This window comes from Dermacentor variabilis, chromosome 2 (assembly GCF_050947875.1).
Source record: "Dermacentor variabilis isolate Ectoservices chromosome 2, ASM5094787v1, whole genome shotgun sequence".
Lineage (NCBI taxonomy): Eukaryota > Metazoa > Arthropoda > Arachnida > Ixodida > Ixodidae > Dermacentor > Dermacentor variabilis.
In genome coordinates this window covers 219,980,503-220,008,489 of record NC_134569.1, presented here as the reverse complement: position 1 = coordinate 220,008,489, position 27,987 = coordinate 219,980,503, and the positions used below count along the sequence as shown (strand labels likewise).

Here is a 27,987-nt window from a genome sequence, read left to right as displayed (position 1 = left end):
TGTTATTGAGGCAGGCGAGAGTGATTATACCTCCCCTTTGATTTTAGTTGAGGTACCGGGCAAGGAACCTCGTCCTTGCGTCGACTACCGCAGGCTTAATTCCATCACTAAGGATCAAATTTATCCGATCCCTAACATCGAGGAGCGCCTTGAGAAAGTTAGTAGCGCTCAGTTTATTTCCACCCTAGATCTTGTCAGGGGTTATTGGCAGGTTCCACTTACAGAAGAGGCTAGTAGGTATGCGGCGTTCATTTCACCAATGGGAACATTCCGTCCTAAAGTGTTGAGTTTTGGTTTGAAGAACGCGCCATACTGTTTTTCAAGCCTCATGGATAAAGTGTTGCGGGGACAGCAAGAATTCGCTTTACCGTATCTAGACGACGTAGCGATATTCTCCGCATCCTGGTCTGAGCATATGACACACTTGCGGGCAGTGCTAACCCGCCTGCGCGAAGCGGGCTTGACAGTCAAGGCTCCTAAGTGCCAGTTAGCACAGGCCGAGGTTGTCTACCTCGGTCACGTGATTGGTCAGGGTCGTCGCCGCCCCTCTGAAATAAAAGTGGCCGCTGTGCGAGACTTTCCGCAACCGCGCACCAAGACCGATATTCGGTCGTTCTTGGGTGTCGCCGGCTACTATCAGAGGTACATCCCCAGGTACTCTGATATCGCGGCTCCCCTGACGGATGCTCTAAGAAAAACAGAGCCTCAAACAGTCGTCTGGGACGAGACCAAGGAAAGAGCTTTTAGCGCCCTAAAGAGTGCCCTAACAAGCCAGCCTGTGCTACGATCGCCAGACTATTCAAAAGGGTTCATTGTTCAGTGCGATGCTAGTGAGCGAGGCATGGGCGTTGTACTGTGCCAACGGGAAAATGGAGAAGTAGAACACCCCGTCCTGTATGCTAGTCGTAAGCTGACCAGTCGTGAGCAGGCGTATAGCGCCACCGAGAAAGAGTGTGCGTGTCTCGTGTGGGCCGTTCAGAAATTGTCATGCTATCTTGCCGGCTCGAGGTTTATCATTGAGACGGATCACTGCCCTCTCCAATGGCTGCAGACCATCTCTCCCAAAAATGGCCGCCTCCTGCGCTGGAGCCTCGCTTTACAACAATATTCCTTTGAGGTGCGTTACAAAAAGGGGAGTCTCAACGGTAACGCCGATGGCTTAAGTCGAAGCCCCTAACGTAGGAATCAGCCTCAAAATTGTTTGTTACTGATGTTTTTCTTCCTGAGGCAGGATTTTTTTTTAACATATTGCTTTTGTTTAGTGTTTCAAAGTGATGATATGCTTTCTAGTGCAATTTTTCAATTTGTGGACGCGTTCTGAGTGATGCTAGACTACTGTAAGGAACTAGGCAGTGGTATAAAAAGGGGAAAGAGCCTGGCAGGGCTTAGTGAGGGTTGTGCCGTGCTTGCTGACTGAGCGGTTGAGTTTCAGCGTAGTTCTAACGCTTGCCGGGAACGAGAACAAAAATGTGAACTCTCCCGAAGTCACTTTGCAGTGTCCCGTGTGAACCTGAACTAGAGAACGAGGCCTTCTCTGTGCGCTGCGCTCAAGAAACGTCGAGGGACGCCCGACTTCGGTTATGAGCATCATCGAGCGACATCCCTCCGGACAGCGGATGCAGTCCCCTGTCCATCGGGATCTCCTTCCCCCGGCGGGGCGGTCTGTTGCGTTTCGCCTGCGACACGTGGTTTTGCCGGCGCGACTGCGGCGGGGCGGCAGACATTTTGGCCCGATCGTCGTCGCCGCAACGCTCATCGGCAGGTGTTTCCAGGCGCGACTGCGGCGATGCGACCGCAAAGGATCACCCTCGCATTCCAGTCATTGTGCCAGAACCAGGCGCTGCGAAAGCAGGGATCATCCTCTCATTACAGTCATTGTGCCCGACCGGCAGCGCTACAACAGGGTGCTACGAGATCGTGCTCGACATGGTGCTACGGCATCGCTACAACAGGGTGCTACGAGATCGTGCTCGACATGGTGCTACGGCATCGCTACAACAGGGTGCTACGAGATCGTGCTCGACATGGTGCTACGGCAGCGCTACGACAGTGTGCGTCACCATTAGCCCATTGTACATTCACGTGCTCGTCTTTTGAGGGGTTCCTTCTTGCCCTCAACTGCGAGAGTATAAAAACAGCTGCCCCGGACGCCAAAAGGAGGGCTCCGATTTCTTCTGTTGAGTAAAGTGCTCTCCCGTCTCTCTACTTCGGTCAACCTGACCGCCAACTCTTTGCGATGTTAAAATAAACGAGTTGTTTTGTTGTTACCAGTCGACTCATGCTTTGCCGGGACCTTCGGATGCTTCCAGTTGTACCCCAGGCCGCCAGGCCAACGCTACCCTTGGGGCTTGCGACCCAGGTACAGCCACGGGCGTCAGCGCCGAGTTCCCAACAGATCGTACAAGCGGTGCGATCCAAACACTACACAGCATTTGCATATTTTTAACGTCCGGTGCATGTTCCATGGGACACCCAGTATAAGGCTCAGGGAAATTTTTCAAAATAAATTGACGCTGGTGGGAGCCGAACCCTCATCGTTCTACCAACTGAGCTATGGTGATGGCTGTTCCTAAATCTACATTCTTCGGCAGTTATGTGTATAAGGTCGAAATTGGGAGTGGTATTCAATGCCACTCAAGGCCTTGACAGTAAACGTAGCATACCCTTTTGACCACTGGCGACACGTAGTATGTGAACCTATAGAGCAGCCAGATCACCAATAAACCTTTGTATGCCAGCTGAATCTGGTATCAACAAACCACTGGAGTAGAGACCCTCGCCATGCAATAAACAGGATGACAACTGAGTCGTCCGATCTTTATGCACATTATGATTTTTGCTATGTGAACCATAACCAAAGAATGCTTTTTTTTTTCTTTTAGAGTGACACTCACATGCTTCACACCTGACAGTGTGTGCTTGTGTTGTTTTTACTTTCTTACGTATGTTTGCTCAATATGAAATAAGAACCTTTTCATATTCTTCAGTCAGGCAATAAAAGCAAAAGCAATTCCTCCAGAAAATTTAAGTTGGAGCTGTCCTATAATATGGATTCCATGTCCACATTTCGTTTGTACCATAAATTTTTAATACATTCGTAGGCTAGCTAAAACCAGCATTCTGCAACACTCAACCTTGTCTTGTTTTGATGTACAGAGAAATGCATTGCCTGGTACGTGGCACTGCGATTTTCTGCTTGTGCGTGTTTTGATTATTTTATTATGTGTAGATTGCTTTGAAAACCAGTGGCGGTGCCACATTAATTCTCTAAATTTTCAGAATGTGATGCATCATGGTTCGTGCTAGGTATGAACTTGCTTTCTGCCTCTATTCCATCAAATGGAAGAACTGCAAAGAGTAATACTGACATTCCTTTCAAATATAAATGAAGTATTTCCTTTCTATATATCTGCACATCCTGTCACATGCAAACCAGTTTAGTTTCAATAAAATGCATAATTTTTCTGAGGAAATGCTACAGTGAAACAGATCACACCTGGAAGCTCACACAGCTCTTCCAATTACATCAGTAGAGTCGTATGCACGGGCATGCACCAGTATAGCTGTACTAGTGATGATGGCATGACGATTATTCTCCATCATGATCCTCAACTGAATGTGGTACGATTCTTTACGGCAGTAATAAAATAAGCAAAATATGTTAAAACTTATACTCTGCCAAAAAATTAATACCAGCTGAATGGCAAGTTGAACACAGTCACTTGTGGTAGTAGAGTGCTCCCTTTTGTTTAGAGAAAGCAGTTAAGGATTTCAACGCTAGTGCTACACTGCTGCTGTCACAACATGGAACCGATGAGTGGGCAGTAAAATTCTGGGAATATTGATCATTTTTGCACAATCAAATATGTAACACTGACATTCAGAAAAGCTAAACTCTCAATTACTCTACATGTGCAGATTAAGTGCACCTAGAACTTTGGCAGAGCTATGTAGAGCATTTTTATAGAGCAGCGACTGGTATGCATACTTATAGTCTCTACCATAATAGTATCCATGACAGTTGGTTGGTTGGTTAGTTGGGGTTTAATGGAACAAAGGCAACTAAGGCCATGCTGCGCTAGTCACAAGACAAAAGGAAACGCAAGGTTAGAGCAGGCAAACCTGCATTGCATCATAGTTCGTGTAAATAACCAGTTGTCTCTAAAAAGTGGAACAGGTTAGTAAATGGCACTAGCAGGTCATCTCCCAGTAATAGGGCAGGGTGTAATGGTATATGTAAGTTATATAGGTTGTGTAAAAGCTTCCGTCGCTGTGTTTCAAACTGTGGACATATTATAAGGACATGTGTTACTGTAAGAGGTTGACTGCATTTTTGTACCGAAGAAAACTTGAGACAAGGGGCCACGACACAAATAACTATTCGGAAGCGTCAATAAGAATTCTGAAAGATGTCCTTTGCCATAAAAAGGCATACAATGCAGTAACCTTGGTCGAGGTAATAGTCTCGACTTGGGAGAAGTATTTCGATACCAGGCTTCTGCGGCTTGCGCACCACCGAGAGGCATCACATCCTCACGTTTGAACACCTGCTGCAAAACCTTCCAGGGTTGTCAGCAGAGTGTGACCAAATCTGGCAAAACTTAGTATGTGCCAAGTTCCTCTAGCAACGCAACATATGAAGTACAAGCTGACGTGGGCGTTTGCAACTGTTGGGTAGGCAGCCAAGGTGCCTTCTGTAAGCACCAGGCTGCAGTGCAGAGGGTCTTCGGAGGGTGCTTAAGCCCTAAGCCCTTAAGCCCTAAGCTAACACCAGCAGACTGCAAGCAGCTTGGCCAGCTTGCATTAGGTGACCGATGCCCCTCGCTGGAGTTCGATTTACCGATGAGGCCAGCACAGCAAGGCGATGCCCCCAGTGAGCAAACATAAAATGAAGCGCTCAACATGGCAGAAAGGGCTTCAGGCGCGCCATCGCAACAACAGCCAGGGCCAAGAACTGCTCCCGACTTGTGTCCACAGCCAGAGCCAAGCACTGCTCCCGACTTCAGTGCACAACCAGAGGTATTCTGACTCATTCCATATCAAGTCATTTCGAGGTCTGAATGACAGCGTGCAGTGCTTTATATCCAAGATTGAGTTGTGCCCCATGCTTCGGAAAGTAATAATAGTAATCGAAAATATATAACTGCAGCTGACATAATTGTGGTTGATTGTGTACAATGGCAGCTGCGAACACAAAAGACTTTTTTTACATATTGCTCCACACATATTTGAAACCGCATGGGTCAAAGCCACATCTGCAGTATGTCATCAAGGCTTATTTGAGGGTCACTATTTCTCGCAATCTTTGCTACTGATACAGACAGCATATGGTTGGCAGTAATGTTCAGTACTAAAAGCACACAACGCAAACAGGCAGCCAAAGCATGTGCAGGAATATTGCATAATGTGAAAACGCCAAATCAATAAGAATAGGGGTTCGTCTGCGCAAAGACAGAACAAGGTTTGCCCATCATGCAAATAGGCTATAGGCATGTGGTGTAACTGAAGAATACTGACTTCACAGATGGTACTGCTTACAATAGTTAACATATGTGTAGCTGCATGTCTGACTCTGGCTGCTTGATGTTTGATATCTTGTGCTGTTTGCCTGTGTGAACAGAGTGGTGCACTATGATGTACCATAATATTGCAATGCATAGATGCTAAACAAACGCTTTTAAAATTTTTTTGCCAGGACACTCAAGAAACCTAGTCTGCATTGGAAAGGGCACTCAGGAGAATGCACAAGCATACAGAAGGTAAACCCGCCTACGGAGTTTTGTTGAGGAGCTTTAGTGCTGGAATAGGAAAAGTTTCCAGCAGCAGTGCAGCATACAGCATGCTCCTGAGGCTAAATGCTGCTGCTCCAGCGCATAGACACCACGGGAAAAAAATCCGGGTACAACCAACAGCTTCGGCAAGGCGCCGAAGCGGAGTCAACAGAAAGTCCCGCCGAATTCCTTCTGGTCCACCAGCCCAAGCTGGTAATGCAAGGAAATCAAAACGCGGGCACAAATTACGCGACTCAGTTCAAGCGAATGTGCTGGCATATAAGAGCCACTGAAACTGGCGACAGCTAAGATGTCAGTTTTGTTCTTTTGCTGCAGAAAGTTGTTTAAAATTGTCTGTGGCACAATTTAACACTTGAACTAAGGTACTTGATGAGGCAGAGAATAATCCCCCCAAAAAGCAAATGTGAAATCTGCTATCAAATTTTGCTAATTAGTTCTATACTAATTATTTACAGCACATATTGTAATTTACGAATTGCAGCTAGCCAGTATGCAAGGCACATCGACTTCGGAACAAATTCTGAGGATGGTATCGGTTTATGGGTTTCGCGCTGTCAAACTAGTAGAGTTTTAGTTTAGGGGACGCAAGCAGCTCGCGTACACAAGAACTAGGGGCGACGGTACTGCGCATGCGCAGACCGCTACGTCTACTTGCGTGCTTGGGGCGGCCGAAAACATCGCTGCCCCTAAGCGGTCACGTTACCCAGGTGACTCTCGCGGTGCACGAGAACTTACGAGTATGATGATGAATATAGTGTCTTGCGGCGCTATGGCCAAGTATGACCAAAGAGCGCCAAGCCAAGGTGAATGTGAAGCTATAAATTACGAACAAGGATGGGACAGGGCAGTAAAGGGGCCTAAAAGACGTAGAATACGTGTAATAAAACTATGACAAAGTGACCACAGCTTTGAGAAAAGCCAAAAAGCATTACCTTCACAATCTTTTCAACACCGAAGTGGTAAAACGTAGCGACATTCTCTGGAAGAGGCTTAACATGGTACTCAGAAGGACAAGCATAAACTACCACCGTGTTTCAGACATAACTAGTGTATCAAGATCGGGAACATCTCCAGCTAACTATATTAATTGATTTTTCACAAATGTTTCTGGTAAACCTCAATGTTAACGTAGCTTCGATTATTTCACAGATACTAATTGTGATAGCGCATTCCTGAAACCAACCAGTGCAGATGAAATTCTAAACGCGGTTCTAATGCTCCGTAACAGCAGATCCTGAGATTGCGATGATACACAAATTGGATCATTCAAGTATGTTATACATACTATAGTGCCTATCCTTGAGCGCATCTATAATATCTGCTTTGCAAAACCCGAATTTCCTAATGCAATGCAGTTGGCAATAGTGAATGTCATCTTTAAAAAAGGAAAGGTCGAACTACATACCGATATGTACACTTCCCATGTTTTCAAAGGCCATAGAAAAGTTAATTACTGATAGACAGACAACGTTTTCTGACAAGAATAACATACTCACAAATTCCAAATTTGGATTTCACAAGGATCGTTCGGCAGAGTTGGTACTATTAACCCAAAAAGAACTAATAGTGAATGCTATAGAAAACAAGCTTTTAGCCCTAGGGGCTTTCGTTGACTTTTCTAAAGCGTTCAATAGCATAATCACGAGACATTAATAAAGAAACTTGAACTCTATGGCTTTAAGGGAGTATTTCGAGATTTACGAAACCAGTACCTACAATATCGCCACCAGAGGGTCATCATCGACACTCATACCTCTGACGCCATGGAAGTAAATTCTAGGATGCCTCATTGTTTAACTTTTACGTTAATGGCACCCCAAGCATTGATGAAAGCGCTAAGTTCATTGATAGTGGCGATAAGAGCTTGTTTTTTACGTATTCGAATACTAATAATCTAGTAACACGCTGCAATCACGTCGTTATCAAACTACATAAATGGAGATCATTCAGTGCGCTAACCATTAAGGGCACTAAAACTAACGGCGTGTTATTCCAAGCACAAAGTATAAACGCAATAATTAACGGTTACCTCATAATAGGTACTTCCATAATTAAACTTGCTCCCTGCGCCGAAAGTCTTGAAGTTATATTTGATACACCACTAACGTGGAATCATCACTTCGATTTCACTTTCAAAAAAGGTTTCCAGAGGTGTTGGCATACTAACAAGGTCACGTTTCCCTTTACCACGAATATTCAAAGTGCCAATATAAAATTCGCTATATTTATCACACATTAAATATTGCCACCTGACAAGGTCTGAGATAGCAGCACCACAAATAACGTGACCAAGCTGTTCATATTGCAAGAAAAGCTGTTTGTGCAATTGCTAACGCACTGCGCCTCGCTCACACATAACCTCTTCTTAGCAGCCTTCGAATAACCACGATAAATTTCATCTACAACGATTTATTATTTAAGCGATACATAGTGTCACAGTCGGTAATGTGGGAAGAAGAGGACGATGATGGTGGCCTTGGAGACGACGAAGAAGAGTGTAGTATTATCGGAGCCCTACGCTTGTTGCTCAGCCATTACAAGCCATCTGTAAATAGACGCAGGCTTCTTCCTTCCCGTAACATCATTGGTGGGCGTTCGGGGTGATCACTTGCGCAAGACGGAGCTCCGCAGCGGACTTAACCTGGCCGCCATGTCATCCGAAGGAGAGAGTTCAACCACGGCCCCGTCATTGCCACGGACGGTCATCCTGGCCGAGCCTCGCGACCCTGGCAAGTTTTCCGGGATCGACAACGCTGACGTCGATGACTTGTTGCAGAATTACGAACGGGTCAGCGCACAGAACAGGTGGAATACCACGCTTATGCTGGCCAATATAATGCTCTACCACAAGAAAACAGCACGGGTCTGGTTCGAAACACACGAAGAAGTGATCACGAGTTGGGACCAGTGCAAACAGAAGCTTACAGATTTTTCGGCAAGCCCGTCGGCCGCCAACGTGGTGCGAAGAAGGACCTTGGGACCCGTGTACAGACGTACACTGAACCTTACGTTGTGCATATCCAGGACGTTTTTGTCCTTTGCCGCAAAGTGCATAACAATATGGCAGAGGCAGACAAGGTCAGGCACGTTTAAGGCGTCGCGGACGACGCGTTCAACCTGCTTGTATACAAGAACATAACAACGGTCAATGAGACCATTCACGAATGTCGCCGCTTTGAAAATACGAAGAGTCGCCGCATAGTTCAACAGTTTACGCGTCCACCTAATAACGCAGCTTCATCGACGTGCGACGACATTTGTGCACCACGTGAGCCCACCTCCTGCGACAACGTCGTGCGTATCGTTCGGCGAGAAAGCGAAGCAGCGTATCCTCCCACGGCAGTGACGCAGTGCTTTGACGATTCCCGGCCGCTTGTGCCTCTCATTCAGTCGGTAATTCACCAAGAACTTGCCAATGTAGCTCTTCCGTCTATCTGCTCCGCCAGCCGTCCTGACTTTCCTTAGTCTGCTGCCTATGCCCCTGTTCACCGGAGCCAACACGGTCCATAGCCAAGCTATCGCAACCGGGCCGAATTGCGCACACATGACGATAGACCCATCTGCTTTTACTGCGCACGTGTGGGCCACATCTCTCGCCACTGTCGAAGTTCCTGGCCAGCCCACTCTCGACCAAGCTTTCCCGCCTACCGCCGCTCCCCACTGAATCCTGGCCCGCCATCACGCTCCACCCAGGTTGAAGACGCTCCTGACAACGCTCGAGCCACCGCGACCAGCCGCTCGCCATCACCACATAGTAGCCGCTCCCATTCGCCCCAGCTGCGTCGCTCTCCATCCCCAGCTTACCGTCGCCGCTCTCCGACGGCAAACTAACTGGGGAAGCTCCTGGAGGTTTACGCTGCTCTAGAACCCCGGCCTGAAATTCCTCTGCTGACCTTGCCCACTGGACGTGGACGTGGATGGTTTGCCCGTTACAGCACCCATCGACACTAGAGCCCAAATTCCCATCATGAGTGCCGAGCTTCGAACGCACTTGAAGAAATACTGACTCCTGCTCCGACTCAACTTCTCCAGGTCGCCGACGGTGGAACTCCGGCTGTGCTTGGAATGTGTACTGCTCGTGTCAGTGTCGCCGGTCGCCACACGTCCGTTTTGTCTAGTGTGCTCGAACGTTGCCCTCACAATGTGATCCTCGGACTGGACTTTTTGACCGCCCATTCTGCTGTGATTGACTGTTCCACAGCTGTTGTACAACTTGAACTACCTCTACCTGTTCCCGTTGACCTTCCTGGTCAAGCTCCAACTCAGCTTTGTTCTGCGGATTTTATGCACCTGCCATCTTTTGCAGCAACCTGCATCTCTGTCTTAGCCTGTCCTTACTCCCGCGACAGGTCCTGCTTTCTCACAATGTCTCCTCCCGCAAGCCATCTTTTCTGTTGCGGACAATCAGACATGTCTTCCCATCCTAAATTTCGGATAGTGCCCACAAGTACTTCCTCGAGGCACGTCTCTTGCCACATTGTCACCAACGCAAGAGTGCACATTTTCGCTCTATCTTTTGCGCCGTCTTCGACCAATGCTCATTCTGCGCCTTCTGCATCAGCCCCGACCGACGACTTTACAAAGATGATTGCACCGGACCTCTCAACCCAACAAGCCGCAGAGCTCCGTTGCCTCCTCGAGTCCTACTCCGTAATTTTCGACCTGAACTATCGCCCTTTGTGTCAAACTAAGGTCGTGAAGCATCGTATAAATACCGGCGATGCAGCACCTGTTCACCGACGCCCATACCGGGTGTCGCCTTCTGAGCGACAAGTTATCCAGAGCAAGGTTGACAAGATGCTTGCCAAAAGGATTATTAAACACTCTTCCAGTCCTTGGGCGTCCCCTGTTGTTCTCGTCAAAAAGAAGGGTAGGAGCTGGTGATTCTGCGTTGACTATCGTCATCTAAACACGATCACCAAGAAAGATGTATATCCACATCCCCGCATTGACGATGCTCTGGATTGTCTCCACAGTGCCACTTATTTTTCATCTATAGACCTTCGCTCTGGATATTGGCAAATTGTGGATGAAATGGAGCGCGAATAGACCGCATTCGTCACACCAGACGGCCTATATCAGTTCCTGGTAATGCCTTTTCTCTTGTGCAATGCCCCGGTGACCTTTGAACGGATGATGGACATGCTCTTGCGTGGTTTGAAATGGTCCATCTGTTTGTGCTACTTGAATGACGTCGTCGTATTCTCGTCAACTTTTGCGACTCATCTTGAAAGACTTTCTTCTGTTCTTTGTTTTTCGTACCGCTGGCTTGCAGCTCAACTCATTCGAGTGCCACTTCGGTCACCGCCAAATAACCATGTTCGGACACTTCGTCGATTCGTCAGGCATTCGTCCCGACCCCGCTAAAGTTAATGCTGTACAGAACTTGTGCCTAAGATGTTCGCAGCTTTATTGGCCTTTGCTCGTACTTCTGCAGGTTTGTGGAAAATTTCGCCCATGTTGCTTGCCCCCTGACGGACCTCAAGAAAGACGTTCCTTTGTGTTGGGGCTCTGAACAAGCGTCTGCTTTCTCGCAGCCCATTACGCTGCTCACCACACCTCCTGTTCTCGCCCATTTTGACGCCTCCGCTCCGACAGAAATGCGCACTGGCGCCAGTGGCTACGGTGTTGGCTCAGTTTTAGCTGAACGCCAATGTGGCCACGACCGCGTCATCGTCTACGCCAGCCGCCTCCTCACTCCCGCAGAGCGGAATTACTCGATTACTGAGCGCGAGTGTCTGGCCCTCATTTCGGAGGTGGGCAAGTTCGGACCCTACATATATGGTCTACCATTTACAGTTACAACCGACCACCACGCCCTTTGTTGGCTTTCCTCCCTCAAGGATCCCACAGGACGCCTTGGTCGCTGGGCCCTATGGCTGCAGGAATACACATACAATGTGGTCTGCAAATCGGGTCTTCTACATCAGGATGCCGACTGCCGGTCTCGTCATCCCGTCGATGTACAGGACGGTTTACTGGATGTCGCACCGATCTGCATTCTCTCGCTCTCTGCCTTGCAAGGCACTGGCGATGAACAGCGGCGCAATGAGTCGTTACGCCCCATTATCGAACGCCTGCTTTCTGATCCGTCTGACCTATCCCTTCACATGTTCGAACTGCAAAATGGCATCCTGTATCGCCGCAACATGAACCCCGACGGGCCCGAGCTCCTAACCGTCATTCCGTCTCATCTGCGACAGATTGTACTGCAGCAACTTCACGATGTTCCCACCGCTGGACACCTTGGCGTCAAGCGAACCTATGACCAAATTCGGCAACTGTTTTTCTGGCCCCGTCTCAACCGCTCCATTCGCGCTATGTTGCCGCGTGTGAGTCGTGTGAGTCAAGCTTTGTTGCCGCGTGTCAGTCGCAAAAGACCAGCTGTGCCTCCTGCCGGACTGCTGCAGCTTTGGAAATACCGGCGGACGCTTTTTTCACGTTAGCGTTGATCTTCTCGGACCATTCCCTATTACAAATGACGGAAATAGGTGGATTGCTGTCGCTACGGACTATACAACTCGCTATGCCATTACTAGAGGCCCACCGACAAGCTGCGCTACAGACGTCGCTGATTCCTTGCTTCACGACGTTATCTTGCACCACGGCGCACCTCGTCAACTTCTCACCGATCGCGGCAGATACTTTCGTTCCAAACTCATAGACCACTACACTTCGATCATGTGCTACTAAACACAAACTTACTGCCGCTTACCATCCTAAAAATAACTGTCTTACCGAACGCCTAAACCGCACATTAACTGATATGCTAGCAATGTATGTTTCGTCCGATCATCGCAACTGGGACAATGCTCTACCATTTGTCACGTTCGTCTACAATTCCTCGCGCCACGACACAGCTGGCTACTCACCTTTCTATCTCCTCTTCGGCTGTGAGCCGACTCTACCTTTCGAGACTCTCCTTTCGACCACACTCGACTCGCCGACCGAGTACACTCGGTATGTTATAGCCACAGCGACCCAAACACGCCAGATTGCCTGCATTCGTCTCTCTGCTTCACAGACACGCCAGAAGTGCCGTTACGACCAGCGCCATCATCACGTGCATTACGAACCAGGTGCTCTTGTGCTACTTGGTATTCAACTCGGCGTGTCGGTCTTTCGGAGAAATTCCTCTCGCGATATTATGGCCCTTACCCCGTCCTTCGCCAGGTGACCCCTGTTACATATGAAGTGTCCCCGCTGAATGGCACGGTGCCTTCATCTCTCTCTGACATCATCCACGTCACCTGTCTCAAACCTTACCCTTCTCAGCCGATGAGCCGCACCAATAAGGTGCTTTTTCCGATGGGGGTGATGTCACAGTCGGTAATCTGGGAAGAAGAGGACGATGAGGGTGGCCTTGGAAACGATGAAGAAGAATGTAGTATTACCGCTGTTCTACGCTTGTTTCCTCAGCCATTAAAAGCCATCTATAAATAGATGCACGCTTCTTCCTTCCCGTAACAATGGGAAGCAGACAACAAGGCCACAAGCTGAGTCAGGTAATAGCTAACCTCACAAGAAATACTAACGATTACCGTAAATGTCATAATGCAACATGGTACGGTCCGAAAACACGAACCAACTACAGCGAAGAATCACTAAATTATCGAGAACCGTCATTTCTTAAGTCACTTGACAGTGATATGTGATTTATTTTTATGTCATTTTCATCTTGCGATGTTGTTTCTTGCTTCGGATTACTGCTTGACATTCCTGTATCATGAAGCATGCTTGTAAGAGCTGTTTGTGTATTGTCATAATCCCTGAATGCCAAATCTTTTTGTAATAGATTTGGACAAACTATTATCTGAATCGTGAACTATGCTCGTGCGATGCTATTCCGAGGTTCCCTTAGGGGACCATCTTCAGCACTACCTTCTCTGGCCTTCTGAGCGCCTGTGGGCCTCCTAAAAAGCAAAAGCGCGACCAGCAAGATGCCAGCCCACTTCTCGTACAAGCCTGTAATTGAAGTGGGTCCCCGTCTCGTCGAAAACCACCACAGCTTCTCACTTCCCTGTTTACTTCGAAAACCTCGAAGCCTTTCTCTCGGCTCATTTTACATATCGCTACATTAGCAGCCACTACGGCTCTTTGTTCGCGACTGTCGCGTACCGGCACCTGCGGCACCCTACACATCATGATCTGCACCTCGCGGAAGTCGTGCACCCCCTTCGCCAAGCGCTGGAACTTCCTTTCCTGTTTAGGACGTCATTTAGCCCACCTGCTACTATGACAAGGTTGTGCACGTGAGCGTTTTCCGCGAACTTTTATTTTGCTCGCTCCATGACAGAACCCAGTGTCCGCCCTGGAAACATCCCTACCGCCACTCTTTCACCGCCTTTCACTCTCTCCACAATTGCATCCGAGCATCTAGTAAGGTTTGAGTGGCGGGCGACAATCACCATTTTACTCCCTACTGCCTCTCCCTACTTTCATTTGTCCTTTTCCGCGTGATTCGGACTTGACAAAGGGCATTGACCCCTGCGCTTCTGCTTTTTTTTCGCGTGGCGGCCTCAAGCTAGATGCCGCTCTTTCCAGCTAACCCCTCGCCACGTTGCACGTATTCTACGTACTTTGTTGGCACACCCTCGTCACGTTGGTGGGCTGCGTTTCATTGTCCCGACCATTCTCGTTCGAAATGACGGCCCGGTTCAGCTTTTCCTCGGTGGCTTCAAGTCTTTCTTCCACTACATTGCTTGTATCACGCTCCCTATTTAGCTCATTTTTGAGCACTTCAACCTGCTTAAAAAGCTCTTCCTGGAAAGCCTCCATTTTCTTCAGCCTAGCATCGGCATCATAGTGTTTACCGATTGACTCGACTCCCTCTCCATTCTCATTCGTCCACTCATCAGTCTGGAGGGACCCCCGCACACTGCCTTAATTCCTGGCTTTCTTGCTATGTATTACACGCCTTTAACTAATGCAAATGCTATTATTCTACAATGCTATAACAATGAAGAGCACGTGCCTTCAAGCAAAAACCGACACGCACAGCATGTAAATCCTTAATATGTCGCAAATTCTAACCATTGCTTTAAAAGCAATCAATGCCGCAGAGACTTAAAGTATGACACGTTTTCGCACGTTTTCAACGACGCGGCAGTGGTCTCAATTTCCTACCAAAACAGACACTGTAAAAACACAAATAGCTATTAGTCTTGCCACTTCCAAGCTAAAATTTAAAGGCTACAGTGACTTAAGGTCCCACCCCGTTGCACATGTTGAAGCACGTCGCGCGAGAGGACGCTCCGAATGTCCTGTAAAACCAAATATACATGAAACACACCCGCGCACACGAAAAGAGAGCGACAAAAGGAAAGAAAACTGCTCAATTATTATTGAAAGGCTAAAAAAGTAGCCAATCAAAAACAGACGCGAGCTCAAAGCAGCAGCGGTGTTCATAGATGGATGGATTGATGGATGTTATGAGCGTCCCCTTTGGAACGGTGCGGTGGGTTCCGACACCAAGCTCTTGCTATTATACGCCTAATGTCCTACCTAGGCTAAAAAAGAAATAAAGAAAAAACCAATATGAACTCCACCAACCAAATTTTCTGAGCCCCTATTGCGAACATGGCAGCAGAGGTGGCGCGCCATCTGACGGCATCAATTTTAGTTCTGAACTTGCTGCTGTGGTGTCTGCATAACCTTGGTGTATTTGTATTCATGTCTTTTTGCGGAATCACACGTCAGCTACTACAATGTGGGCAACTCGGGCGTAGTGGCTACTTTTCTTTTTCATGCTTTGAAATCGTTTCACGTTTCCAAGGGTTCATTACCACGGGCACGTTTTCCTGGCGTGGTATACACGATTCCAGGCGCCGATTTCGAATCGGTGTATAATGGAGAAGGAGGAAATTTCTCAGACGTCCCAGGGAGTACAAGAATAATGCCACCAAAGATCACGCTGTGGCCAGTGCCCTTTCTGAGCATGCCGAGAGGATGGATCACGAGATAAAGTGAGACAACGCGCGCACCGTGATCACAGAAAAGAACCTGACAATGAGGCTCAATATCGAGTCACTAATAGCTCAAACGACAAATAACGCAATAAATAGATCACCTGACGCTCTAAACCACGCGTACTCCTGAACTTTGCGTCATGTGCTCAATGCTTTTGAAGAACATTGTACTTAGCCGACATTCCACTATGAACAAGGGATCCGTGCGGAGCACGATACGTCATTTTATTTGTATTTAGCTTTGGTCAGTGAACGGCTTCCTTTTTAACAATGTATTACGCCCTATCTATGGTACCTGAAAGCACAGGACACATACATAAGACTGTTTTTTCGCAAGTGTGGTTCTCATGCGAGTTATATTAAGCACATTACTTTCCCAACGAACTGATTTGTACCTTAGTGGAGCTAGACGCGTTTCGCTACGGAGATCTAGATTGGTGGTGTACACGTCGGTGCGTAATCACTGTACTAAAGCTAAGCAATGCTTGAGGCCAATTCTCCGAAAGCATTTCAATGCATTAGTTAGAAGTTCACCTTGCATAACTTTCTATGAGTTCCACGTATTGTGGAGGAGAAACTTAATAAATTATACTGCGAATGACATTTCTTACCTTGATGAAATAAATTGCTGCCGCTGAGACGTTGGAACCGAACTGTGGTCTCGCTCTCCATTGGTGCTGTTTGGTTCTTAAAACAACTTTTGTGAGTAGAAGGTTCGCTTTAATGCAGTTCATAATGACATTATGAAACTTGCACTACTGTTTAAACTTTAGATTCGGAGTTCTCAGTCCCCTAACGAGAGGTTGCCGAGGTCGCTTCAGCCACACGAAGGTTGTGCTGGAGCGAGGAATGCTGGAAATTGCGCACTGGTGCACGCAAACAGAACATTCGTTTTCTCATGAAATTCTACATACATTGGACACCTATCTAGCTTCTAGAATCTCAGAACTTCTCTACTTTCGAAGACACTTCACTTTATGAACCAATAAGTACAAGCATACACTCGAAATCAGTAATTGCCTTTTATTAGTAGAACCAGGCTCTATTCGGCATGCCAAAAATAAATCATCGACTAGACCGCGGCGTCCCTTTATAAATTTTGCTAGTTTTCACAAGCACGTTTAGAATATATTCTGTTACCAACCGAACACAACTCTCTAAATTGACGAATGCATTTCTTTCTGTTGTCGGCACTGATACTGCTGCTTTCACTTGGAGTATACTTCTCCTTTTTCACCCATAGCTCACAATCTGTAATAAGAAAGCAATAATGAATGAATTATAAGTGAAGCTACTATACATACTTCATTATTTATTCGTAGCCTCCACTCCACCGAAACCAAAAGGTGTGTAGAAAGTAGTTGTACAAGACAGATTCGTACAATACGGTATCGAAATTGAATTTTGGCTCAAGCAAAAGCCATTGCTGGATGAGGAAACGTACATGTAGGTTCACGGTCGGTATTTCAATAGATCGATTGCAGTCTCTTTCGTAAACCAAAGTTTAAAAAAAGGTGTTTGCTTGCCCGAAGCCGTCGAACGCTCCAGACTGGTGCTCTAGCCATTACGCCGTGATAACGTTTTAGAAATGATACGTTATATCACAGGCTATCTAAACACATTTGTACAGTGGCACATGCATGCTTCTCTCGTTTCCAAGTAAGCAAGCTGCTCGAAACATTTGGCATGTGCATCCCGTAGATTTTGTCGTCTTATTTCCTCGTGACGCCTCGCGCTTCGTGGCGTTGTGTTAGAATGCGCAATCTATGAGATCGGCGCACATTCACTAGTGCTTTATTCTAGCAGCTAACGCTATGTAGAAACTCTACGAACCAGTGCCAACTACATATTCACCTTAGTTATTGATATTTTTACCTTTCTTTTTTTTTCGGAGTACATATTCCAATGGTCATTTCAGCGTAGACCGCATGAAATAAACAAACATACTTGACACTGTATGACACTCAGTCGCAAATCACGTTACATTCTGGGTTTCTCTCCTTAAGGACCATTGCGTGCTTATGCGGAATTCAATAATCCGCATGTATAAAAACACGTCGAACGGTGGCACCACAACTCATGCCATTACGGCCATGATCGCTGTCAACGTAGTCACCTTCCTGCTCCCGTCACACAAACGTACGCTCGCGTCACACATCCTCCCGATTTGAAAAACACGCTGGTTCAGCTGGTAACGATTTTCGAACCGTCAAACAATGCTTGATATCCAAGTAACTGCAACATTCTTCGGTTAACATCTGTTTGCGCAGTGCGTGGGATCTGCACAGTCTTTTTGCAATCCAGCTTTGGTGGGTCTCTCACTAAAAAAATCCAATATAAGATGTGCTTTCGACACGTGTATCCGTGTAGACAAGTATGTGCTTCATAGTGGTTCGATGATATCCTTAAAAGGGCAGTGCTTGGCATGCGATTCGGTACATTCGGTACGATTCAGCACACTCAAAGTTAGTTAAAAAAGCAAGAGCCACTGTTTGCATTGAATCTGTTCTCATGAAATCGTGTCTTCAGGCGATGCAGGCTAGTTTTGATAAGCATTTGGCAAGGCAACACACAGCCGGCTATCCGAGCTTGGTCGCAGGGCTGGTGTCAAAAACATTGCCCCAGAAGGTCAAGAGAAAAAAAGCATATGCGTAGCCCTACCCAAAGGGGATGCACATTCGCAGTGGTACTATAAGTTCACATGCTTTCCCACAACTTGAGGAAAGTCGCTACTAGGTTTGGGTGCCAGTTGTTTTCTCGGTGCCACACAAGTTGGCTTTACTGTGTCAGCGCTTAAGCAGCGTTGACAAAAAATCCGCATGCCAGAAAAACCACACTAAACTGTACGTCAAATTTGCGACTGGCGTTATATATGAGATACCGCTAAAACGCAGGAAGTCCTACTTGGGACAAACGGTTAGATGTATCAATAACCGGGCCCGGGAGCATGAATTATCTATAATTAACAAAGGTAATGTGCATTTACTTGCGCATTATATGGTTTGCTTAGCAAGAAGATGCCAGCCACCACTGCGAGAGATTCGGATACTTAGTAGGAGTGGTGATAGGTTAGCAAGCGGGATTTCTGAGGCATATCACATAAAAGATAGAAGCACGAGTTGTATTAGTGATACGTCTGTTTTTCTGTTTGACAAAAATATGCAGCTGTTAAAAACGTCACTGTAATACCTCTAGACAACACTGGTGTACGCATGCTGTAAAGAAGCAGACGCGCCCCTGCGTATGTGCCGTCTGAAGAGGACGACGAAAGGCCGTGCCGTGATCGCGAGTGAGCCCCGTGCTACGGACAGCCCTTGCAGTGCTTTGATTTATCTAGCGTTCCACACCGTTGTGAACGACAATAAACCTCATCGCATTTGGTGGAGGTTGCTGAGATCCTTCGCCTCGTCGTGGAGCTCCGCACTCGAACCCTGCCAATAAGATCGCCCTGCACAATGCCTGATCCCGCCACCTTGTTGCCTGCACCCCCGGCTGCCACTGTCATCTGCGCCAGCGTCCGTCGTCAACGCGACCCACCTATTTTCAGTGGGACCGCCGAACGCGACGTGGTAGACTGGTGTCATCGTACGAACGTGTAAGTGCCCATAACAGATGGGATGACCAGTCTAAGCTGACCCACGTGCCTTTCTACCTAGCCGACGTAGCCAAACTTTGGTTTTTTAACCATGAATCAGACTTTGCGAGCTGGGCCGCGTTTAAGACTATGTTTGCTGATGTCTTCGATCGCCCAGCTGTACGTAAGCTACGCGCTGAACAGCGTCTACGCCAGCGCGCACAGCAGCCTGGAGAGACATTCCCCAGCTACATCGAGGATGTTCTCGATTTGTGCAAGCGGGTAAATCCTAGCATGTCAGAGGATGACAAGATTAAACACATTCTCAGGGCCATCGAAGACAGCGCATTCCAGATGTTGCTGGCCAAAAGCCGAACTAGCGTATCGGTCCTCATTAACCTCTGCCAGAGCTTCGACGAGCTGCGCCGCCAACGTTCAATCGCCCGCCAGAACATACAGCACGCCGATTCCGTCTCGAGCATCGCGGTTTCTACCGCAATAACCAACTCGACCCTCTCGCAGCCTATTGAAGATTTTATTCGTGAAGAGGTGGCCAGGCTGCTCTCGCTGCTCCCTCACAGCGACGCACCTACGGCGGCTTTGCCTCCAACGCTGCAGCAAGCCATCCGAACTCAGATATCTGAAGCGCTTCCTGCAGCTCCTACAACACCCCTACCCAATCCTGTGAGTGTGCCGCTGGCCCATACCACCATTGCCACTCACCCTACGTCGCTGCCACTCAGTTATGCAACCGTGGTTGCGCGGCCACCTGCACAGACAGCTTCCTTTTCATCGCCCATGCGTCCAGCTTCATTTCCAGTTGCCCAACCGTCACCACAGTTTTTGCGTCCCACCGAGAAGTGGCGCACTCAAGACAACCGGCCTATCTGCTTCGCCTGCGGCATTGCTGGTCATGTAGCGCGCTTCTGTCGCCGCCGCGCCCCAACTGAGCGTACCAGCTTTGACACGCCCAGCTACGCGCCACAATACGCCGCCCCACCTCCATTTTCACCGCGACGTCTCGCCACTGATAGCCGGTAGGAAACTCGGCGCTCTCCTTCCCCTCGTCGGCGTTCGATTTCGCCCCTGCGTCGTAGAGTCCCCACTGAAGAGGGAAACTGACTGCTGCAGTTCCTGAGGCAAGAACTGCAAATACATCGACGTTCTCAAGACCTCAATCTTCGCTGCAAAATCTTATTGGCGTTTTTGTAGAGGGAGTACCCGCAGTCGCACTAGTCGATACCGGAGCAGCCGTTTCCGCCATTCACGAGAGCATTTGCCGCAAGCTACGAAAAGTGACTACAGTTCGTTCTGGCCTGGTGCTCGCCACTGCCAGCGCGCAGCGCATTCACCCTTCAGCTGTATGCACGGCCCGTGTCGTCATCAACGACGTTCTGTACATTATCGAGTGTTTCGTGCTACCATCTTGCTCTCACGACCTCATGCTTGGTTGGGATTTCCTGTCACGTCATCATGCTGTCATTGACTGTTCGCGTGCAGGAGTATCGCTTTTACCATTATGTGAATCACTGTCGACCAGCTCTCCTCACTTTGCCGACAAACTCACTGTTGATGCCGACACAACCATACCTCCTGAGTCGTCGATGGCTGTTGTCTTGTCGTCTGATGCCACATCTGACGCCACTGTGGTGTTCGCGCCGTCCGATGTGTTTGCTCAACGCAAGGGTATTGTTCTTCCGTTTGCCGTGCTTACTGTAACACCTGGGTCAACTGTGATGCTGGTCACCAACTGCTACCAGTACCCGATCAGCCAACTGCGTGGAGAGACCGTAGGATACTACCAGGCGGTCGACTACGTCGACGACCTCGATGTTCCTATCGACTCCCTCCGTCATGTTGACGCCATCGCTTCGGTGTCCGGCTCATCACCTTCAGTGGTTTTTGACAACGCCATCGACCCTGCTCTTTCGCCACCTCATCGCCGCTAACTTCTCGCTCTCCTTCCCCAGTTTGTCAACTCCTTCGACTGTAGTCAGACGTCACTGGGCCGTGTCACCGGTGTTTCTCACACCATCGAAACCGGTTCCCACTCCCCCTTGCGACAGCGCCCGCATCGTGTCTCCGCCGAAGAGCGCCGACTCATCACGGAGCAAGTGGCCGACATGCTCAAACGTAGAGTCATCCGTCCCTCTCAATGTCTTTGGTCTTCACCTGTCGTATTGGTGAGAAAAAAAGATGGCTCCATTCGCTTTTGTGTCGACTACAGACGCCTAAACAAGATAACGAGAAAAGACGTTTATCCACTGCCTCGAATCGATGACGCTATCGATTGTTTACAAGGCGCAGAATACTTCAGTTCTTTGGATATGCGCTCCGGGTACTGGCAAGTTTCAATGGCCGAGCCTGACCGTCCGAAAACCGCATTTGTTACACCCGATGGCCTCTACGAGTTTAACGTCATGCCCTTCGGGTTGTGCAACGCGCCTGCTACTTTTGAGCGTATGATCGACACCATCCTTCGCGGTCACAAATGGAAGACCTGTTTATGTTACCTAGACGACATCGTCGTTTTCTCAACCGATTTTCCGACACACCTCGCTCGCCTGCATGACATTCTGACCTGTCTCGCATCTGCCGGCCTACAGCTTAACCTCAAGAAGTGCCATTTTGCTGCAAGAAAACTAACCATATTGGATCACGTTATCTCAAAAGACGGCGTCCTCCCGGACCCAGACAAGCTCCGCGCCGTTGCCGACTTTCCAACGCCCACATCTATCAAAACCCTAAGAAGTTTTATTGGATTATGTTCCTATTTTCGTCGCTTCGTACGCCATTTCGCATCAATCGTGGCACCTTTGACAAGTTTACTTTCCGCCACTAACGGCATAGCAGCGTGGTCACCTGAATCTGATGCAGCGTTTCGGCAGTTGCGCCACTTGTTGACCTCACCACCGATTCTTCGCCACTACGACCCTGATGCTCCCACGGAAGTCCATACTGACGCCAGCGGAGTTGGCCTTGGCGCGGTCTTAGCGCAACGGAAAGCTGGCTATGATGAATACGTCGTCGCTTATGCGAGCCGTACTCTAAAGAAAGCAGAATTAAATTACTCCGTCACAGAAAAGGAGTGCCTAGCGATCATCTGGGCACTAAGCAAGTTTCGCCCATACCTTTACGGCCGTTCTTTCGCCTTTGTTACTGACCACCATGCCATTTGTTGGCTTTCTTCCTTGAAAGACCCGACTGGACGCTTGGGACGTTGGGCGCCTCGCTTGCAAGAGTACGACATCCGCGTCATGTACCGCTCCGGTCGCAAGCACCCCGACGCTGATGCGCTCTCTCGCTCTCCACTGACGCCTGATTTGGCGTCTTTGTCAGCTTCCTCGTCCAACCTGTCACCGTTCACCATCACTGACATGCTCACAGAGCAGTGCAAGGACCCAACCCTTGCAATGTTACTTGACTACCTTGCCGCTCCGTCTGATGTCCCTTCGACACGAGCACTGCGTCGCCAAGGAGTCCACTTTTCCGTGCGGGACAACATTCTATATCGTCGCAACTACATGCTCGACGGACGCAAATGGCTCCTCGCTATACCTCGTCATATGCGCTCTGACGTCTGCACGTTTTTCACTCTCATCCCCTAAGCGCCCATGCCGGCGCCCTCAAAACATACACAAGGTTGCGTCAGCGTTATTATTGGAGAGGCATGTACAACTTTGTGCAAAAGTTCATTCAGTCGTGCACTACATGCCAACAAGGCGAGACACCTACCCAGCGTTTCACAGTACCATTGCAGCCGCTACCATGCCCGTCTCGTCCGTTCGACCGCGTCGGCATCGACCTCTACGGCCCGTTTCTATGCAGTGGGCGTGGAAATCGGTGGATTATTGTCGGTGTAGATCACCTTACTCGCTACGCTGAGACTGCAGCTCTGCCAGTAGCGACCGCCCGTGACGTTGGTTTTTTTCATTCTTCGCAAGTTTGTTCTTCGTCACGGTGCTCCCCGAGAATTACTGAGTGATAGGGGCCGTGTGTTCCTGTCGGAGAGTATCCAAGCCCTTCTCGCTGAGTGCAGGATAATTCATCGCAAATCGACCGCGTACCATCCTCAGAACAACGGTCTGACCGAGCGCTTCAATCGCACACTTGGCGACATGTTGCGGATGTACATTTCATCCGACCACTCCAACTGAGACACCGTACTTCCCTTTGCTACGTTCGCGTACAACACAGCGACGCAGGCGACCACCTGCTTTTCCCCCTTTTTCCTTGTGTATGGCCGTGAGCTTTCATGACCTTTGGACACCATACTGCCGTACCAACCTGACGCTACAGAGTATACTCCGCTTTCCGAAGTCGCCAAATATGCTGAAGATTCCCGTCAGCTGGCACGTACCCTGACTAGTGAAACTCAAGAACGTCAAAAGACAAGACATGATCGTGATCGTCAATCACCGCACAACTTTGCTCCTGGTTCGCTTGTGTGGCTTTGGATACCAGCCCACATTCCTGGCCTTTCTTCCAAACTCCTGGCCCGTTATCACGGTCCGTACCGTATCATCGAGGCCACTTCACCGGTAAACTACATCGTCGAGCCGCTCACCGTGTCACCAGACCTGCGTGGTCGTGGGCGCGAGATAGTACATGTTAACCGCCTGAAAACGTCTTACGACCCGCTCATCTTTTACGCGCCCCGAGTCGCCAGTATGGCTACGCTTCGCTCCCGGGGCACTGTAATGAAGCAGACGCGCCCCTGCGTATGTGCCGTCTGAAGAGGAAGACGAAGGGCCGTGCCGGGATCGCGAGCGAGCCCCGTGCTACGGACAGCTCTTGCAGTGCTTTGAGATACCTAGCGTTCCACACCGTTGTGAACGACAGTAAACCTCATCGCAATGCGCATTTATTGATTGTCCTTGCTCCACTGTAACAATAAAATCAGTTAAAGTTCAGCGCTCAACCTACTGTTTCTTACTTGCCCTCCTAAGTATTTATTTTCCTTTTGGCGCAGCAACGTATGCAATAGAGTCATACTCACGCTGCACCCGTTGTTTATCATCTTGAGGAAGGGTGTCGTTTCTTCCCTCGAGCCTCGCCACTATGTAGCAGCTGTTCTGCGCCACATGTAGGACTTGGTAATTAAAGGTGACAATTTCTGGAAGAAAGTGAAAGCGACATACTTTCTCGAACGAGTGACGAAGACAAGCAATCAAGCACGGTAATCACAATCTCTGATATTTTCTTTGTATAAACCATGTAGTTCTTTGATCAGTAAATCGGATGCTACCGTTTTGCTTAAGAGCCGCTATGACGAACTGTTTGGAGCTACAGATGTGGGCGTCTATTGAAGAAATTAATAGTAATACAGAAGGAACAGTAAAAACAGTTTTTAGGGTGTTCTCATGACTTGTGAAAGAGCAAGCCATATTCAGAATTTGCTTTTGCGCACACGAATTTCGCAGAAGGCCAAATGAGCGCTGCCTTCCTTTTTTTCTATGTGAACGCAGCTTTAGAATGCCGTAAGATGATGATGATGAAAAACTTTATTTATCCCTCTTTAAAGGGAAGGGGGGCAATGGGAACAAAGGTTGGGGGGAGGAACTACTTGAAGTAGGCCTCCTTTATCCTCTCAGCCCACTCCAGGATGGCCTCCTGAAGATCGGGCCTGGAGCTGCGCAAGGCAGCCTCCCACTGCTCCTCACTAGATATTAATTGCTTGAGGAAAGGGGGAAGGGGGTGCTTAGTGCACCGCCACATGATGTGGTTTAAGTCTGCTTTGGCAGAGGCACAGAATTACAAGAGGGAGAAAGGTAAATGGCGGGATGAATGCGGTGTAGGAGGTAAGGGGACGGAAAGGTGCGAGTCTGCACCTGTCGCCACAGAACTTCACACCTATGCGGGGAATTGCCCATGAGCGACGGAAAAGTTAAGCGGTCTAATCGGTAGTGTGTGCAGATGTCGTGGTAAGTAATAAGCCGATCCCGCGCTGTAAACGGCGCCTCCTCCGTGGCGAGGTCTGACACATCTGATGCCTGAGCCCGGACTGTAAATCCTCGGGCACTGGCATGAGCCGCCTCGTTTCCGGCAAGGGTCGCATGCGCCGGAGTCCAGATTAATGCCACAGTTTGACGGAAAGGATAGGCCAAGATGAGAGAAAGGGCTGGCTTATAGACCCTACCCGCTCCGAAGTTATGTATGGCTGCTTTGGAGTCACTAACGATAACTGATGAATTTGGGATTCTGAGGGCCAGGGCTATGGCCGCTTCCTCCGCCTCCTCCGAGGAAGAGCCAGGAATGGAGGCGGCCGCAGCGACCTGGCCGTGAGAGTTAATTACTGATATTGCGTAATGATTTCTGTTACCATATTCGGCGGAATCAACATAGAGCACGTCTTTAGAGGTGGAGAATTGTTTTTGGAGAGCCTTTGCTCGCTGCCTCCTGCGCTGTTTGTGATGCACAGGGTGCATGTTTTTTAGGAAGTGGGGGATGCAGAGGTTCTCGTGTATGTGATGTGGAACGGTGTATTTAGCCTTGATGATGGGTGCCGGATTGATAGAAAGAGTTTGTAGAATGTGTCGACCTGATGCGGTGTTAGAAAGTCTGCTATATTGGGATGCGAGGTGGGCTTCTGTGAGTTCAGTAAGTGTGTTGAAAGTTCCAGTAAGCATTAGCCTTTCAGTGGAGGTACGTATGGCGACCCCCCCGAGCGAATTTATATATTTTCCGTAAAAGAGTGTCGATCTTATCAGATTCTGATTTAAGGAAATGTAGATATGGTGTTGCGAATGTGATCTTACAGATAACGGAGGCCTGAATCAAGCGGAGAAGTTCCGCTTCCTTTAGTCCGCCAGGTTTATTGGAGACTCGCCCTAGAAGGCGCAGGGTGTGATCGACTGTGGTGTGGAGTGTATGTAGGGTATATGTGTTGAGCCGGTTGCTTTGAATGTGTAAACCGAGCACCCGGAGCCTGTCCACTCTAGTAACGGGGATGTGATTTAGGATGACCTGTATGCTAGAGATGGGTTTTCCAGCCCCCCGGTGGTATGGCAGAAGAAGTAACTCGGATTTTTGAGGGGAGCATGTGAGATTCATATCCCCGGCATGAGCCACGACGGCGTCTGCTGCGGCCTGTAGAGTGTCTTGAATCTCTCCATCGAAGCCGCCAGTCGTCCAATGAGTGATGTCATCGGCGTAGAGTGAAAACTTGAGATCGGGAATAGACCGCAGTGCTTGCGCCATCGGCATCATAAAAGATTAAAAAGAAATGGGGACAGCACTGAGCCTTGGCGCGTGCCGTAGCTACCTAAAGCGTATGAAAGGGATTGCTGTGTGCCTATGTGTATCGTTGCGGTACGGTTGGATAAGAAGGTACATATGTAGTCTTATGTCTTTCCGCCAACCCCAATGAGATTAAGCTCTCGGAGGATGGCGGATTGTGAAACGTTATTGAAGGCTCCGTGGAGGTCCACACTGAGAATCGCTTGCGTATCTAGACTGCTATTGGGTGTAATGATTTCATGCTTCTTTCGAAACATGATATCTTAGCATGAGAGAGATTTTCGAAAGCCTACCATTTCTGATGGATAGAGATTGTTGTCCTCCATGTATTTACTGAGTCGGTTGAGGATGACGTGTTCGAGTGTTTTACCTAGACAAGAGGTTAGCGATATAGGCCTGAGATTAGAAGTGTTGAGTGGTTTGTTTGGCTTTGGGATAAAAATTACCCTGGCATCTTTCCACGATTTAGGGAGGGTGCCAGGATCAAAGCAGTGATTGAAGTACGCCGTGAGGGCTGTGAGAGAGTTGTCGTCTAGATTGCGGAGTATTTTATTGTTAATAAGGTCGGGGCCTGGTGCTGTCATTGTGCGCAGGGTGGCGAGGGCATGGCGAACCTCTGCTTCCGTGATTGCGGCGCCAGTAGCTCGTTCGGTTCACCAGTATATTTTGGCATGTCAAACTTCTGAGCGGGAGGCAGATGTTTATGGCGGAGGTCGTCAAAGAATCCGTTGAGATTGTTTTTGTGTGTACGTAGCAGTTTGTTTATGCTATGGCTGTGGTGTGCGCGCGATGTGGTAGGGTCTAATAAGTGTCGCAAGAGTTGCCATGTGTGCTTGTAATCGAGGTTGCCATGCATGCTTTCACATACCTGGCCCCACTGCTGGCAGGCCAGTTGTGTGGCGTACTCCTGGATCTAGAGGTCTAATTTGGCAATTCTGAGTCTTAGTTTTCGGTTGAACCGTTGCCTCTTCCATCGTTTGAGAAGAGACTGTTTGATTTCCCACATGTGTAGAAGCTTGGGATCAACCTGAGTGAGAGCGGTTGCGGGGGGAAGAGTGGTAGTGTGCGTCTGGGCGTCTGAGTGTAGTTGCTGAACCCATTCTGAAATGTCTTGAATGTTTGTGGGAGCTGATATCTGGCGGGCCTCTCGAAAATTGTCCCAATTGGTAAGGCTGAGGCGTCTGGGTTCAAAGGGTTTGTGTTTGAATTGTAGTGTGATGGTAATGATGTAATGGTCGCTACCGAGGTTAACTTGTGAGTTGTGCCATGTGACGTGTTGGATTCTGTGTTTAAGCGTAAGATCGGGGGAGGTGTCCTTAGCTACGCTATTGCCTAGCCTGGTTGGTGCATCGATGTGATTATGTAATGTGAGTCTGTGGTCTTGTATGTGGATCCATAGGGCTCTACCCTTAGG

At 48.6% G+C, this 27,987-nt stretch overlaps 1 long non-coding RNA gene across 1 annotated transcript in view; it reads right to left on the bottom strand.

The window, feature by feature from the left end:
- Positions 1-16,768: 16,768 nt before the first annotated feature.
- LOC142571186 (uncharacterized) overlaps positions 16,769-27,987 on the bottom strand; it is a 58,377-nt gene continuing 47,158 nt past the window's right edge. Inside the window, exons 4-5 of the long non-coding RNA XR_012825790.1 lie at positions 24,334-24,450; positions 16,769-17,011 (exon numbers count right to left, since the gene is read on the bottom strand). This is a non-coding gene — a long non-coding RNA (uncharacterized LOC142571186). The remainder of the gene's footprint in view (positions 17,012-24,333; positions 24,451-27,987) is intronic.